The following is an 11,793-nucleotide window of genomic DNA, read 5'->3' as shown; positions in this document are numbered from 1 at the left end:
TCCAAGGGATTTATTTTGCATCTTAATGACTGTCTCCTCGAGAGCACCCCCCGAGAAGCCCCCAAACGGGGGGGGCTTCTCCCCCACCGTTTGTATATATGGCAATTAAAGTTGCTACCATCACCATGTTTCGTTTCCTCGCGTCTCCCGGGTTAGAAAAAACTTGTCCTAGCTCTCCGCTTTTTGTTTTCCTCCCTCACTTTTTCGCCGCGTTCTGTCATTCTCTCCACATCTATAAACTTGCTGCGCTTTCTCGTTTTTTCTCCTCCTCCGCTGCTCCGCAGTCACCGTGCTCTCTCCACATAGCTCCCGCCGAAACGAGTTATCGCTCTCCGTTAGGAAAAAACTTCGCTCTCCGCCTTCTTTTCTTCACTCTCGCCTTTCCGCCGCATTCTTAAATTCTCTCTCCGGTCTGCTTCTTCTTTTCTCCTCCTCCGCGGCTTGCTCCCGCCGAAACTACTTTTCTTGGTGTAGTGTTACTGCTGCTGGCGCGCGTCCCACGCAGTGTGCTTCGCCGGTGCCTCTGCTGCTTGTGTTGTGAGAGAAGGGAGGACAGCATAGCGGATGTCTTCTCAATCAAAGATTTTAACCCGGTCACATGCGCTGACTCTGCTAAATGCAAGAGAATCTACTGGAAGGAGACGTTCAACGGTGAGGTACAAGAATCCTACCCCTCGGCGACGTTCTGCTTCTTGGATGTAAGTCTGCATGTGTTACAAGTATATTGCAGTACTTTTTGTCTCGATCGTACTATTACTGCCTGCTGATGTAGCTTCTGTGTAAGTTTGCGGCTCATATTATTGTTCGGCATGAGGTGATGGAGGCGTTGAATAGATTTTGATCGGTGTCGGCCCGCCGTCAACGCTGTGTGTACGGTCAAACACAACCACGCATACGCACCAAAGTACTTACCAATAACGGAAACCTAATAAGCATGCTCAGAGTAATTGCCTCATCCCCCCCTCCCACCCCCTAACCCTTCTTGAATAAGGGAATAACGGACAGCGAGTACGCATACTCACAGTAATTGCCGCATTCCCCGCCCTTTTATTGGAGCATTCCTGCGTGTGCGCATTCGCGCACTGGCATGAGCGGACTTTTCTTGAGGGCTTGAATAGTGTCTGATAAAAGAACATGCTCAGTGTACTATGCAACTGCTTGCATGTAATTATTTGGCTTGCAGCACTCCGCTGCACTGTGCGTGCGCGGCATATTATAATCGGCGCATATTTTGCAATGTGGAAGTCGCATACAGTTTGACGTGCTGATGGCCGTGGAAACATATTTAGACATTTTTGCTGTTCCGGACAGTGACACGAGCCGCGTGCGTCTTCTCGCAAGCAAATGTTTACGCTGCACGGGCGGCGGAGCTTGCCGACTAGAAGTGCGGCCAGCTAGTTTAACTGCTCATTATTTATACTCAAATTATCTGACGCTGACCACTGAAAACGTAATAGAATGTGTACATACATTCAATATTCAATTGCAAAGTGCTGTGTAACGTGTCCTTTAGTTAGCAATAAGTTTAGCTCCCATAAATTTCTCTCCCTGCATGCCACATAGGCTAGCACAATTAGCAGACAAATGACAAAAAGGGACCTGCATCTGTTGCGCATTTATTTGTTGCCATTAAAATTTATCCAACCGTGGTCACTTTCAGTGTGGTCGTCTTCTACAGCATGTCATCAATATTTAAGGAAAGAGAGGCTTTTAGAAAATACAGATATTTTACAGGATGGACGAATGAGGACAATATGTATGTGGGAAAGCAGGAACAGTATTTAGCTGAAAGGGAAGAGACATGTCGGAGTAATGAAGTATAGAGCAACATGAAAATACAATGGGTAAGAGGTGCTGAGAGGTATCAGAAAAGGAGTATTGGCACCAGGGATCACTTTCGGAAGTGGAGAGTTGTTCCTAAAGTCGGACCAGCGCTGCTAGAAATAAACCACTGATGCGGCAGTACAGGGTGACATAAAGCGGAGATCATTGAAAGCTTGAGAAGCATAGAATAAATGCTGATAAGAAGGATGGGTATGGAGAATGGGCAAAACCGACGGGCAACGAAGGTATTAACTAAATATTTGTATAGGAAGAGTGCAGACTTGCAGTGGAGGAAGAGAACTAGAAAGCTGACCAGTAAGTGTACAGGATTTCAGAAAAGTATATATTGAGCATATTCAATCAATGGTCAAAAATGTAAGGGGAGAGTAAAGTAAACTTAATGGGGAAAAAAGGCAATTGTTGGGATATATAGAGAGCTTGCACTTGGGCCACAGTGGCTGCCATTTCAGCATGCAGGCGGAGTGTAACACGTCAGGAGGCATGGCACAAGCGTCTAATCAACTTATTGGTCCCTAGCTGCTTCATCCTGCACAATCGAAGCTGCTGTAGTACTTCAATGCTTCTGGCTTACAACAGTGTGATTCAGTGGGTATGTGTGTAATCGGTGTGCACCAGAAAAGAGCACATGTTTCTAAAAAGTTGGACTATTACTATATTGACACTTACGTATCACTGCATAGACTCTGACGTGGTGCAGTTTTTTTTACTTGAGAAAAATTCAAAGCCTATACCTAGATCCGTTGCGTGAGCAGGCTTGCTAGCAGTCAATGCACCATTCTCAAAAGGTAACATATACCGAGGCTCTTCAAGCAGTTAGCTTGAAATTTCAATCTTGTTCTGCTTGTAAGTGATGGGCTATATAATTTGAACTAACGGAATCACTACACCTGTAACTTTTTCACCAAAGCTGGATTTTTGGTCATGCACATTTGCAGCACTGATTGCAATAGCAAAATGTCTCTGATCACCATGCCACTTGTACTGTGGATGCATGTCTTTCCTTTCTCCACAGTTTCATATCTGAAATAAAGCAACTTGAGTTCTTCATTACAGTGGTGGCCCATTGTTGTAAAGGCGCAGACCAGCATGCACCCAGTGCACATGCTAGAAATGCATTGCGCTGTTAGGTGATTTTGATATTTAGGCATAGCTTCATGCGTTGCTTCATGTCTTTGCAGTCTTGTTGCACTTTTGTTAGCTACTGCAGGAATGCGAAAAAAGGTCCCCTTGAGCAGTGTCTCTCAGGGCCTTTTTTGCAAGTAGTTTGCAAATGCAATGCAATTCTTCTATAGAAAAATAGATCCTATTGAAATGTCACATCAGTGCATGGGCGATGGCAGGACGTTGTCTTTTTTTTTATCTTATGGAGCGAAACTTGCTCATCCCAGTAGGGTGGGGGGGTACATTTGCCCAGGCGTCATGCTGGCAGAGGCACTGATGCCATGAGCCAGTACTTCTGCCAGCCAGATCAAGATCTTGGATTACTATAGGTTCTGAGATAACACATGTAGGTTTTTGTGTTGGGTGCAAAAATGTTTGTGGTGATTATTTGATAAAGTAAGTTGGTGAATTTTGCCTGAATGCTTTTATTTGCTCAGAAGCTGCATGGATGCTTGAAGATGGTACTTGCTAATCTATACTTTCTGTATTCTGAAGGTGAAACGCAGTAAAAAAAAAGAAACTGCTCCTTCTCGGACAAGACTCCCATGGCCTGAAAGCTCGGGTGATGAGCTTATTGAGAGATGGTTGCTAAGGAAGGAGCAAGAAAATAGCAAGTCCCTGCGAAGAAAGGTCACAAAGCTGGAGGAGAAGCTGAAATGGTTGAAGATCAACATAGCCACCTCCAGGATTTGCCGCACAAGAAATTTGGCAAGTTATAAACACTTTTCTTTTGAAAATTAAGCGAAATGATTTGTTTTTAAGTTTTAAATGCAGCAATGTAAGCACAGAATTATAAGCATTCCGTTTGATATGTGCTGATCTGCATGATATATAGCTGGGTGTACGTCTCCGTAACATGCTGTAATAGCCTGTCATTTCCTAACCATTAATTTTAATGTCGTGTTAAATTTCGGACAGGCCAAAATACTATTTGTGCTTGGAATCTTGTTTCAAACTTTGTTGTCATTTTGTCTGTAGTAAGCAATGTTTTCTAACAAAAATGTCAGAAATCGACAAAACTGTATAGTTACACCGGAAGACACCAGAGACAGTCGCCGCTGGGCACCATCTGTGTTCACCGAGTACGTGCAGTGAGGGACCTTGAGTGTAGCCAGCAACTTTGGTGAATCAGTGACATATTAGCTGTGGGAATAAGTTTTCTATTGGCATCATCGCAGTCAGTTATTACTGTACTTGGTTGAAAAAATCCACTGTGCTAAAAAACACCACGACTATACACTCTAAACATAGATCATACCTTATAAGCACAGCTCTCGCATAACATAAAGAATGTCGCCCATTGTTATGAGATTACAGTAGTTTGTTCTGCACCCTTCAAATTGTCCAGATTTGCCTGTGTACAGCAAAAAATTGATTTGTCCCAGAGTATTGGCCCATTTCAGTTTAGTATTAGGCACAGATCATGGCACATCCCCTGCATGTGCGGTTGTGTATGAGTTCCATTTATCTTGCAGTAAGGTGTATGTTGGCCAGATGGGCCGATGTATAAATGTATGTCTGAAGGAGCATTTGGAGGCCATATCGTCCGACACTTACTCGCACGTGGCTGTGCATTGCAGGAAATGCAACGAAGAAAAAAATAAGAATGGTAATAAAGATAGACAAGGCTGCTATCCGCAGTTCTCACCACAAACTAGCATTCTTTTCCATCATCGAGATAGGCTAACATGAGAACTTAAGGAGGCCTACTGTATCAGGAAAAAAGGTGATAGATGCATCACCCAGCCTTTGTCTCCCTTGCTTTATACCTAGATAAAACTTTATCGATAATAATTTTTGTTATTATTTTATTAGATAATTTTTATACCTACATAAAACTTAAAACGTAATATTTTCTTTTACTATCTGGCAGTTCTGCGCAGGTGCATCTGTTTGTTTCTCTGTATATATATCTCGTCTGTTTGTTCAAATAACTGTAGTTGTGAGTCTGCGCTTGTCCTGTTTTTTAAGCATTTAGACATCATCTCTTTTAGTGCAGTGGATTTTTTCAACCATGTCTATATACCAACTCGCCCAACTTTCTACCTTATTACTGTACTTGTATTCACCTTGCAGCTGTTCTAGGCAATATGATTTCTTATTGTAGGCATCAATTTACTTGTGTTCCTGCAGCATATAAACTGTTGTGTCACACAGCCTAAAGCCTAAGCCTCTGGTTTGTTCATCCAGCACAAGAGGTGCCGGCGGCACCCAAGATCACTTTGCACATTTGGAGCGAACACAGATGATGCCAAGCAGTGGCGCTGTCTCTGTTGTCTTATGGTGTAAATGTAGATGTTTATGTCACTAGACGGGCCGTATTGCAAGAGAGAGTGTGAATATCTAAATAGTACTAGGTACTGTTAAAGAATATGTGCTGCATTGAAAATTATGCACTCTTACGTCACGCTTCGAAACTACAACTGTCATTGTGTACTAAAAATGCACTCTTTAGTTGTATTTCATATCTTTTTGTACTGAAATTTGTGACACTTGTGTGTACAGAATGGGATAGAATGTAGCACTGGATAAAGGTGGGGGCTAAGGATGCTGAAGCACAGAACCTTATCTCCGAGGATGTAAGAAGGGAGCCCGAACCACATAGTACTGAATGTTGAGCGACAGGTATGAAGAGAGAAAATCAGAATGAAGAGATGGGGCCCCCACATGATCTTACTTTGTTTAGCTTTTGCTTTTGTCAGACTTTGTCGAGCTGCAAAAACAGAAATTCCCCTTCACTCAGGAGGTCTCTTTCTAAAAATAATGCATCACTCTTGTGCCAATCACAGTAATCACACCTTGTTTTTTTTTTTTTAGTTTGGTGTAGGTAAAATGAAATGGGGTCTTTACAGAAGTATAATATGGAAGTGATAGGAGGGACTTCCAAATTGGGGGGGGGGGGGGGGGGGAAGGTTGCATGCACTCTAGCCTAGGGCCCTTATTTCTGTTAATCCGGCTCTGAGAATGTTGCAAGTTGTGATGGCTGAAGATGCATCACAGTGAAATTTGCATGGCCTGCTGATCCACCTTCCAATTTTGAAACGTGAAACTGAAACAATTGCAAAAATCACTGAATTTGTGCAATCAGCACTATTAAAACTAATGCTGGATATGTTGCTGGGTTAGTTAGTAGTTGTCGAGTATTATGGTATTGCAGTGCTGGCAGACGGGGACAAAAGGACGAGATACACTTACACAACTGCGCTGAACTTTCAACATGATTTTGGATCCTTTGATTTGCGCTTTAAATTTGACAGAAGGGCATCAACATGCAAACGCACCTACAAAGCAAATATGATAATCTCAGTAGCCACATGTTTCTTTTTTCATGAAAAATCTGGAAGAAAAGGCTAGGGCACAAAACCACAAAAAATGCTAACGGGGCCGAAGCCCGAAGTGAAGGCAGCTTTTTATGCAAAAACTCGCAAGTGGCAAGTTAGCCACATTACCAGTTGTCATGTGGTTGTGGCATTTTTAGAGAGGCGACCACTTTCCAGTTTAGAATTCCCAATGGCATTATAGGTTTTCTCCTTTTAAATCAATGACTGTGGCGAAATTTGTCCAATCGCACCTTGTCATAGTCAGTGCTGCAATTAAAACACCGTTTTTTTTTAATTTTTAGTTTCCTTTATATTTTTACTTTTGTTCCTGATGCAGTGTATTTTTAAACATTTAGTGTTTCCTGCAAGATATTACATGAAATGAAGAGCTAGAGCAGCAATTGTTGAATGAATCTGAGAAAGTAGGAACCTGGGTGCAAGCAAAAAAATGAAGACAAGGTAGATGCTTAGGCATGCTGGTTAGACATCGGTGCAGTGCATTTACGCCCAGGTGTCTGTCTCCTCTCGTCCTCGTCGTGAATGCGCTGCACCGATAATAAAAAAGCATCAAGTTAGGTCAGATGAACTCGTTGATGAAGAGAAAGTTTATACATGCTATCGGTAAACTGCAGCTCACTGGCAAAGGGAAAACAAACATGCCCATGTCTACTACTCATGACCTCGAGCTTCTGGCACGCACACTGACTTATCTTTGCAGGGAATAGACGTGATCGAGCTTGTCTACAAAGCAAAGGAAGTGACATTTTACAGCAGGTTTCAGTCTGTGTTCTCACTGAAGCAATACTGCATAAAAATAAAAGCAAGTAACAAGCACATTGCCCCTGACAAAGCAGTTGAATGCTAGGACTTGTTCCACAGCATAATGCTGTGGTGCTGTAAATGTGACTCATAAATTACTTTAAGGACATTGCCTGCTCAGCTGAAGTGATGGCCATGCATAGATGGTCTGGGCTCTGGCTTCCTGAACTAAGCAGACTGCAGTTGCAAGTGAAACCATCATGTACCATTTTGGTTTCAACTATGTGTACACAATGCTTTCAACCAATTTTTATTCAGCTGTCAAAATGACTCCTCTTCAGAGTATCAATGAAAATAGACGAATGCTCCCTGTGTTGAATTCTGTGTGCCTGCACTGCACTCTTTTAGTGTTTCTTCTAACATCCAGATATGAACTTTGTGCCATAATTGCAGTATAGTAGCTGCAAACATGACAAAGAAAGCTTGTGAGATCACTGGGCTGTGCCAGCTTTGCTGTAAAATTGATGCTGATAAGAAGTCCATATCACCATTCTTTGTCAATCTGCTATCACTTTCCATAGACAGTGCCAAACTTTGAAGCATTAAAACAGTTTTGCTGATCAGAACATTCTATCACTAATAGGTCTTCAGAGTGGGACTTGCAGTGCATTACTTCCTTCAGTGCTTCTGCTATACAAGCTTTCCAAGCAACTTGAGCTAAGATTTCAAAAAGGTTATTTGCCCTTACCTGATTATATTTACTTAACTCCTACATTATTCCCTGCAGCCCCCAAGTGAGATATGCAAGGTTTTATAACAACTTCAGAAAACATCTAATTGTTTCTTGCATGGTAAGCCTTACAAACTTCTTTTTTTTTGCATTTTAAAGCCTATAAAATTTGAAAGAAAAGGTCACTTGATTGGGCGCTTAAGCTTTGCTATTATGCAGCTGTCGAGAATATGTAATGAGTGGGCAAGGTTGGCAGCAGTACAACTGTAGGCATGGCGACGCAACAGTGCTGTATATATTTGGATCTCTAGCCTGTGTCACGTGAAGGTGCAAATGCATGCTGCAATCACTGACCATTGCTGACTGCAAAACAAAGTAAAGAGCATTTTCATTCTCCTTTGGAATGCTCAGTTAGGAACATTCATTGTGAAATTGTGCATAAAATGCAGGAATCCCAGTCAGTCACTGCATGCTTGAGAGCAGCACAGCAGCTTGGCATAAGCATCTGGTCACATGGCTTTTGTTTCTCATATTCTGTGAATTTTAGAATGCAAGAAAGTACAGCATGAGAAATATAATATAGGAAACAATTTAATGATTGTTTTCCACTGGCACTATACAAGTTTGCATATCCCACTCTGGCTCTGCAGCAAATATTTACAACTTTCAGTAATTAAGATTATGTAATAAGTCAGTTAATGGGGAATTAAAAATTAGCCTAAGTTACAGTAGTCTATGCCAACATGAAACATCCAGTACAGTTGTCTCTGAAGTGCCTCTCAATTTTAAATTTTGGCTGTAGTTGTGCATGTTATGCATACCCATTGCTCAACGACTACTATAGTTAGCCATATTGCCACTGTGCATCTGCATGGCTTTTAAAACTGTTAGTGAGCATGAAGGCTGACAACAGTATAAGAGATGAGTTGGAATCTGGTGGAAGCATTCTAGATGGTCTATTCCAGTGTTTTTCAAATGGGGGTCTGCGAAAATATTTTGAGGGTCTGCAAACACACATCTCCCCCCAAAAAGAAAGTTTATGCAATAGATCTTTGCTCTGGCCTGGCAAAACAGCTTTGCAGGGTTAAAAGCATGGAGGTTCAAAGCCAACTAGTTTCTCAAAGGCAAAGACACAGGAGAGGAGTGTGGAAATTGAGAGTCTGCATATGAAAGAGGGAGAGAGAGCTTTTGTTGATGCAGGCATCAGTTAAACTCGAGCTCTTGCTGCACTGCTAGATGGGGCTGCAGGCAAAACATTTGGGGTGGGAGAGTGAGCAGCGCAGTGTTGGAAGGACTTCAGTCCTTTCCAGCAGCATGCATACTGACATGCTGCCTCTGTCTATGTCCTCTGCATCTGTGGCCCACTGGCGTATCAAGTGCACATTTTTAGAGGTCACTTTAGTATGGACCCTATCCCAGTTTGATCTCTTGGAACTGCAGCAACAGCAGTCTTCACAAGAATCCCTACCCCCTCTACAGTCAACTTTCAGTGGTTTACAAGAGGTCCCCAACCCATCCATTGCTGATAACCACTGATCTATTCATTAAGCTGTTTGCTACTTATACAGATCCCTTCCATTTCTAGCTCTTCAGGAAACAGTGCGAACAATGGACTGAAAATATGCAAACGAAAGAGTAGTAAGGATGGCTTTTCTTTATGGCTGTAGAAATCATATAGCTAACCTTATCCATATCAAAAGGATTATCTTTTTTGTTTATCTTTCATGTCTAATGTGGCCCATCTATAAATAAACATGTGTGAATTCAGATTTCAGTTTGTTGTTTCACTGCTTTTCTATTCCTTGTAGGTGTTGAATGCACCTGGTGACATGGTACCTGTACTGGCAACAGCAAACTGCCAGGTAGGGGAATTGCATATGCTTTCAACTCCTATGCTTGCACAACTATCTAGACAGAAATACGTTGAGACAAAGTCATAACACCCAGATTAACTTATAACTCTTTTTAATGTGCACTGCTTCACTTTGTTTCATGTTTCTTACTATGCCATCCCACTTAAAAACTTGAAAGGATTGGCCAAGAAATCTATGTGTTCATTCATTCATGTTTTTACTATTGCTTACACATCAGAGTTGTAAGGGTGGCTTTTCTTCGTGGCTATAGACAACACATAGCTAACATCAAAACCAAGAGCAATATGTTTTTTTGTTCATTTTACCTTTCTACTGTGGCCCATCTTTAAACATGTGTGACTTCGGATTTCAGTTTGGTACGTGTTTCACTGCTTTTCCTTTCCTTGTAGGTTTCGAATATGCCTGGGGACCAGGTACCTGTACTGGCAACAGTAAATGACCAGGTAGGGGAATTGCATATGTTTACCACTCTTATACTTGTCCAACTGTGCAGACAGAAATACGTAAGGAGGTGACCATAACACCCAGAAAAACTCCTTTTAACATTTGTTTTGTGTTTCTTGCTTTGCCATCTCACTTAAAAACTGGGAAAGAAAGGTCAAGAAGTCTATGTATTCATTCATGTTTTTACTGTTGCTTACTGCCTACTGCCACTCGTAACAAGGAAGGCATAGAGGGTTATTTATTTTGTTTATTAATATCGAAAATAATGAGTCATTTGATACTACAAATGTACAAGTTTGTGTTTTCTACGGTCTGCAATTTCTTCCGAAATCTTTGTGGTTTTTACTGAACTGTTCAAAGGCAATTTTCTTTAAAGTTGCTATCATGTAACACCTCTTTGAATTTTCTAGTCTAATGAAAAGTGAACTTATGTTTTCACACTCAAATTTTTTGTAGACAATCTGTGAACAAAGGTTTTTATCAGGCACCGAAAAGTGCCAGTAGAGTGATTTTTTTAACTGAAGATTAATCTGTTTTACATCTTTTTTCAAAACACATTAAATTGGTGAACAATACAAAGCTTAATCAAATTGTCATAACATGTATAACTTAGAAAAATATTTATAACTGCCTCGTGACTGGTAAATATCGTTGATGATATATTAAAGGAAATTGCCTTTCGCTTAAGGGTTCTTTTGAAGTGTATATTTTATCCTTTATTGTTCATATTTTATTTTTGCATGCATGCGGAGGGTAATGTTTTTCTCTGTTCCATGTAGGTTCAGAGATGGCAGTGGCTCCTGACGCGGCCCAAGGATTCTCTGTTTTGCAAAGAACCAGTGAAGGCTGCCTGTGTCAGAGCTCAAAAACAGGAGTGTGATAGGGGCCCCGTGTCACTGCTTTCCGAACTCTAGTCCATTCAGCCTTCAAAAAAGCCCTGACCCCTCATAAATTGGCAGCTGTAACAAGTGAGTGTTTGAATCTTGATCTAATTATCTTTTTTTCAGTCATGTTCATGCTGTTTTACATAAACAAAGCTCAACATCCTTCCCATTTGTGGAGAATTCATGTTTTCAATTCCATTTCTTTTATATTACTGTGAATTGTTTTGGTGTTTCTTGACTGATTTTAATAATTTATTTTTACAATGATATAAAATTGACCATTTCTTCTCTTTGGACTTTTTTCTCATTTGTTTGCTTTCCAGATGAATTTGTCGCATATATTAGAAGGAATTCTAGTGATCAGCTGCCTCCAAGCAAGTGCATGCAGAAACTAAAGATATATTGCAGAAATGCTGAAAGACGAACAGATGAAAAATGCAAGCTTGCAACTTCATATGTCATATGTATATCAGAAGCCAAATAAATAATACCAAAAATTTCAGTCATTACCAGCCTTCTCTTATTGTATAATGTAGGACACCTGCTCAAATGTCACCACCTGAAAAGAAATTATATGGCCGTGGATTTCACGTCATCCATCCTGCCCAAATCACCTATAATGCCCGTATTGCCCATAATGCCCGTATTGCCCATATTGCCCATATCACCCATAATTCCCTTATGCCCATATCACACATATCGCCCATATGCCCATATCACACATATCGCCCATATGCCCATATTGCACATATCACCCGTACTCCCCATATGTCCCA

The 11,793-nt window shown here is 41.2% G+C and overlaps 1 long non-coding RNA gene across 1 annotated transcript; it reads left to right on the top strand.

Moving 5' to 3' along the window:
- Positions 1-470: 470 nt before the first annotated feature.
- Positions 471-11,519, top strand: LOC146176757 (uncharacterized). The gene is made up of 7 exons (XR_014701206.1): positions 471-698; positions 3,502-3,714; positions 7,873-7,936; positions 9,624-9,677; positions 10,079-10,132; positions 10,913-11,101; positions 11,341-11,519. It is a non-coding gene; the product is annotated as an uncharacterized LOC146176757 (long non-coding RNA).
- The last annotated feature ends 274 nt before the right edge of the window (positions 11,520-11,793 follow it).

Source organism: Amblyomma maculatum, chromosome 10 (genome assembly GCF_055883805.1).
Source record: "Amblyomma maculatum isolate TAMU_Amacu chromosome 10, ASM5588380v1, whole genome shotgun sequence".
Taxonomy (NCBI): Eukaryota; Metazoa; Arthropoda; class Arachnida; order Ixodida; family Ixodidae; genus Amblyomma; species Amblyomma maculatum.
Note: the sequence above shows the minus strand (reverse complement) of the source record. Positions and strands in the feature narration are given on the sequence as shown.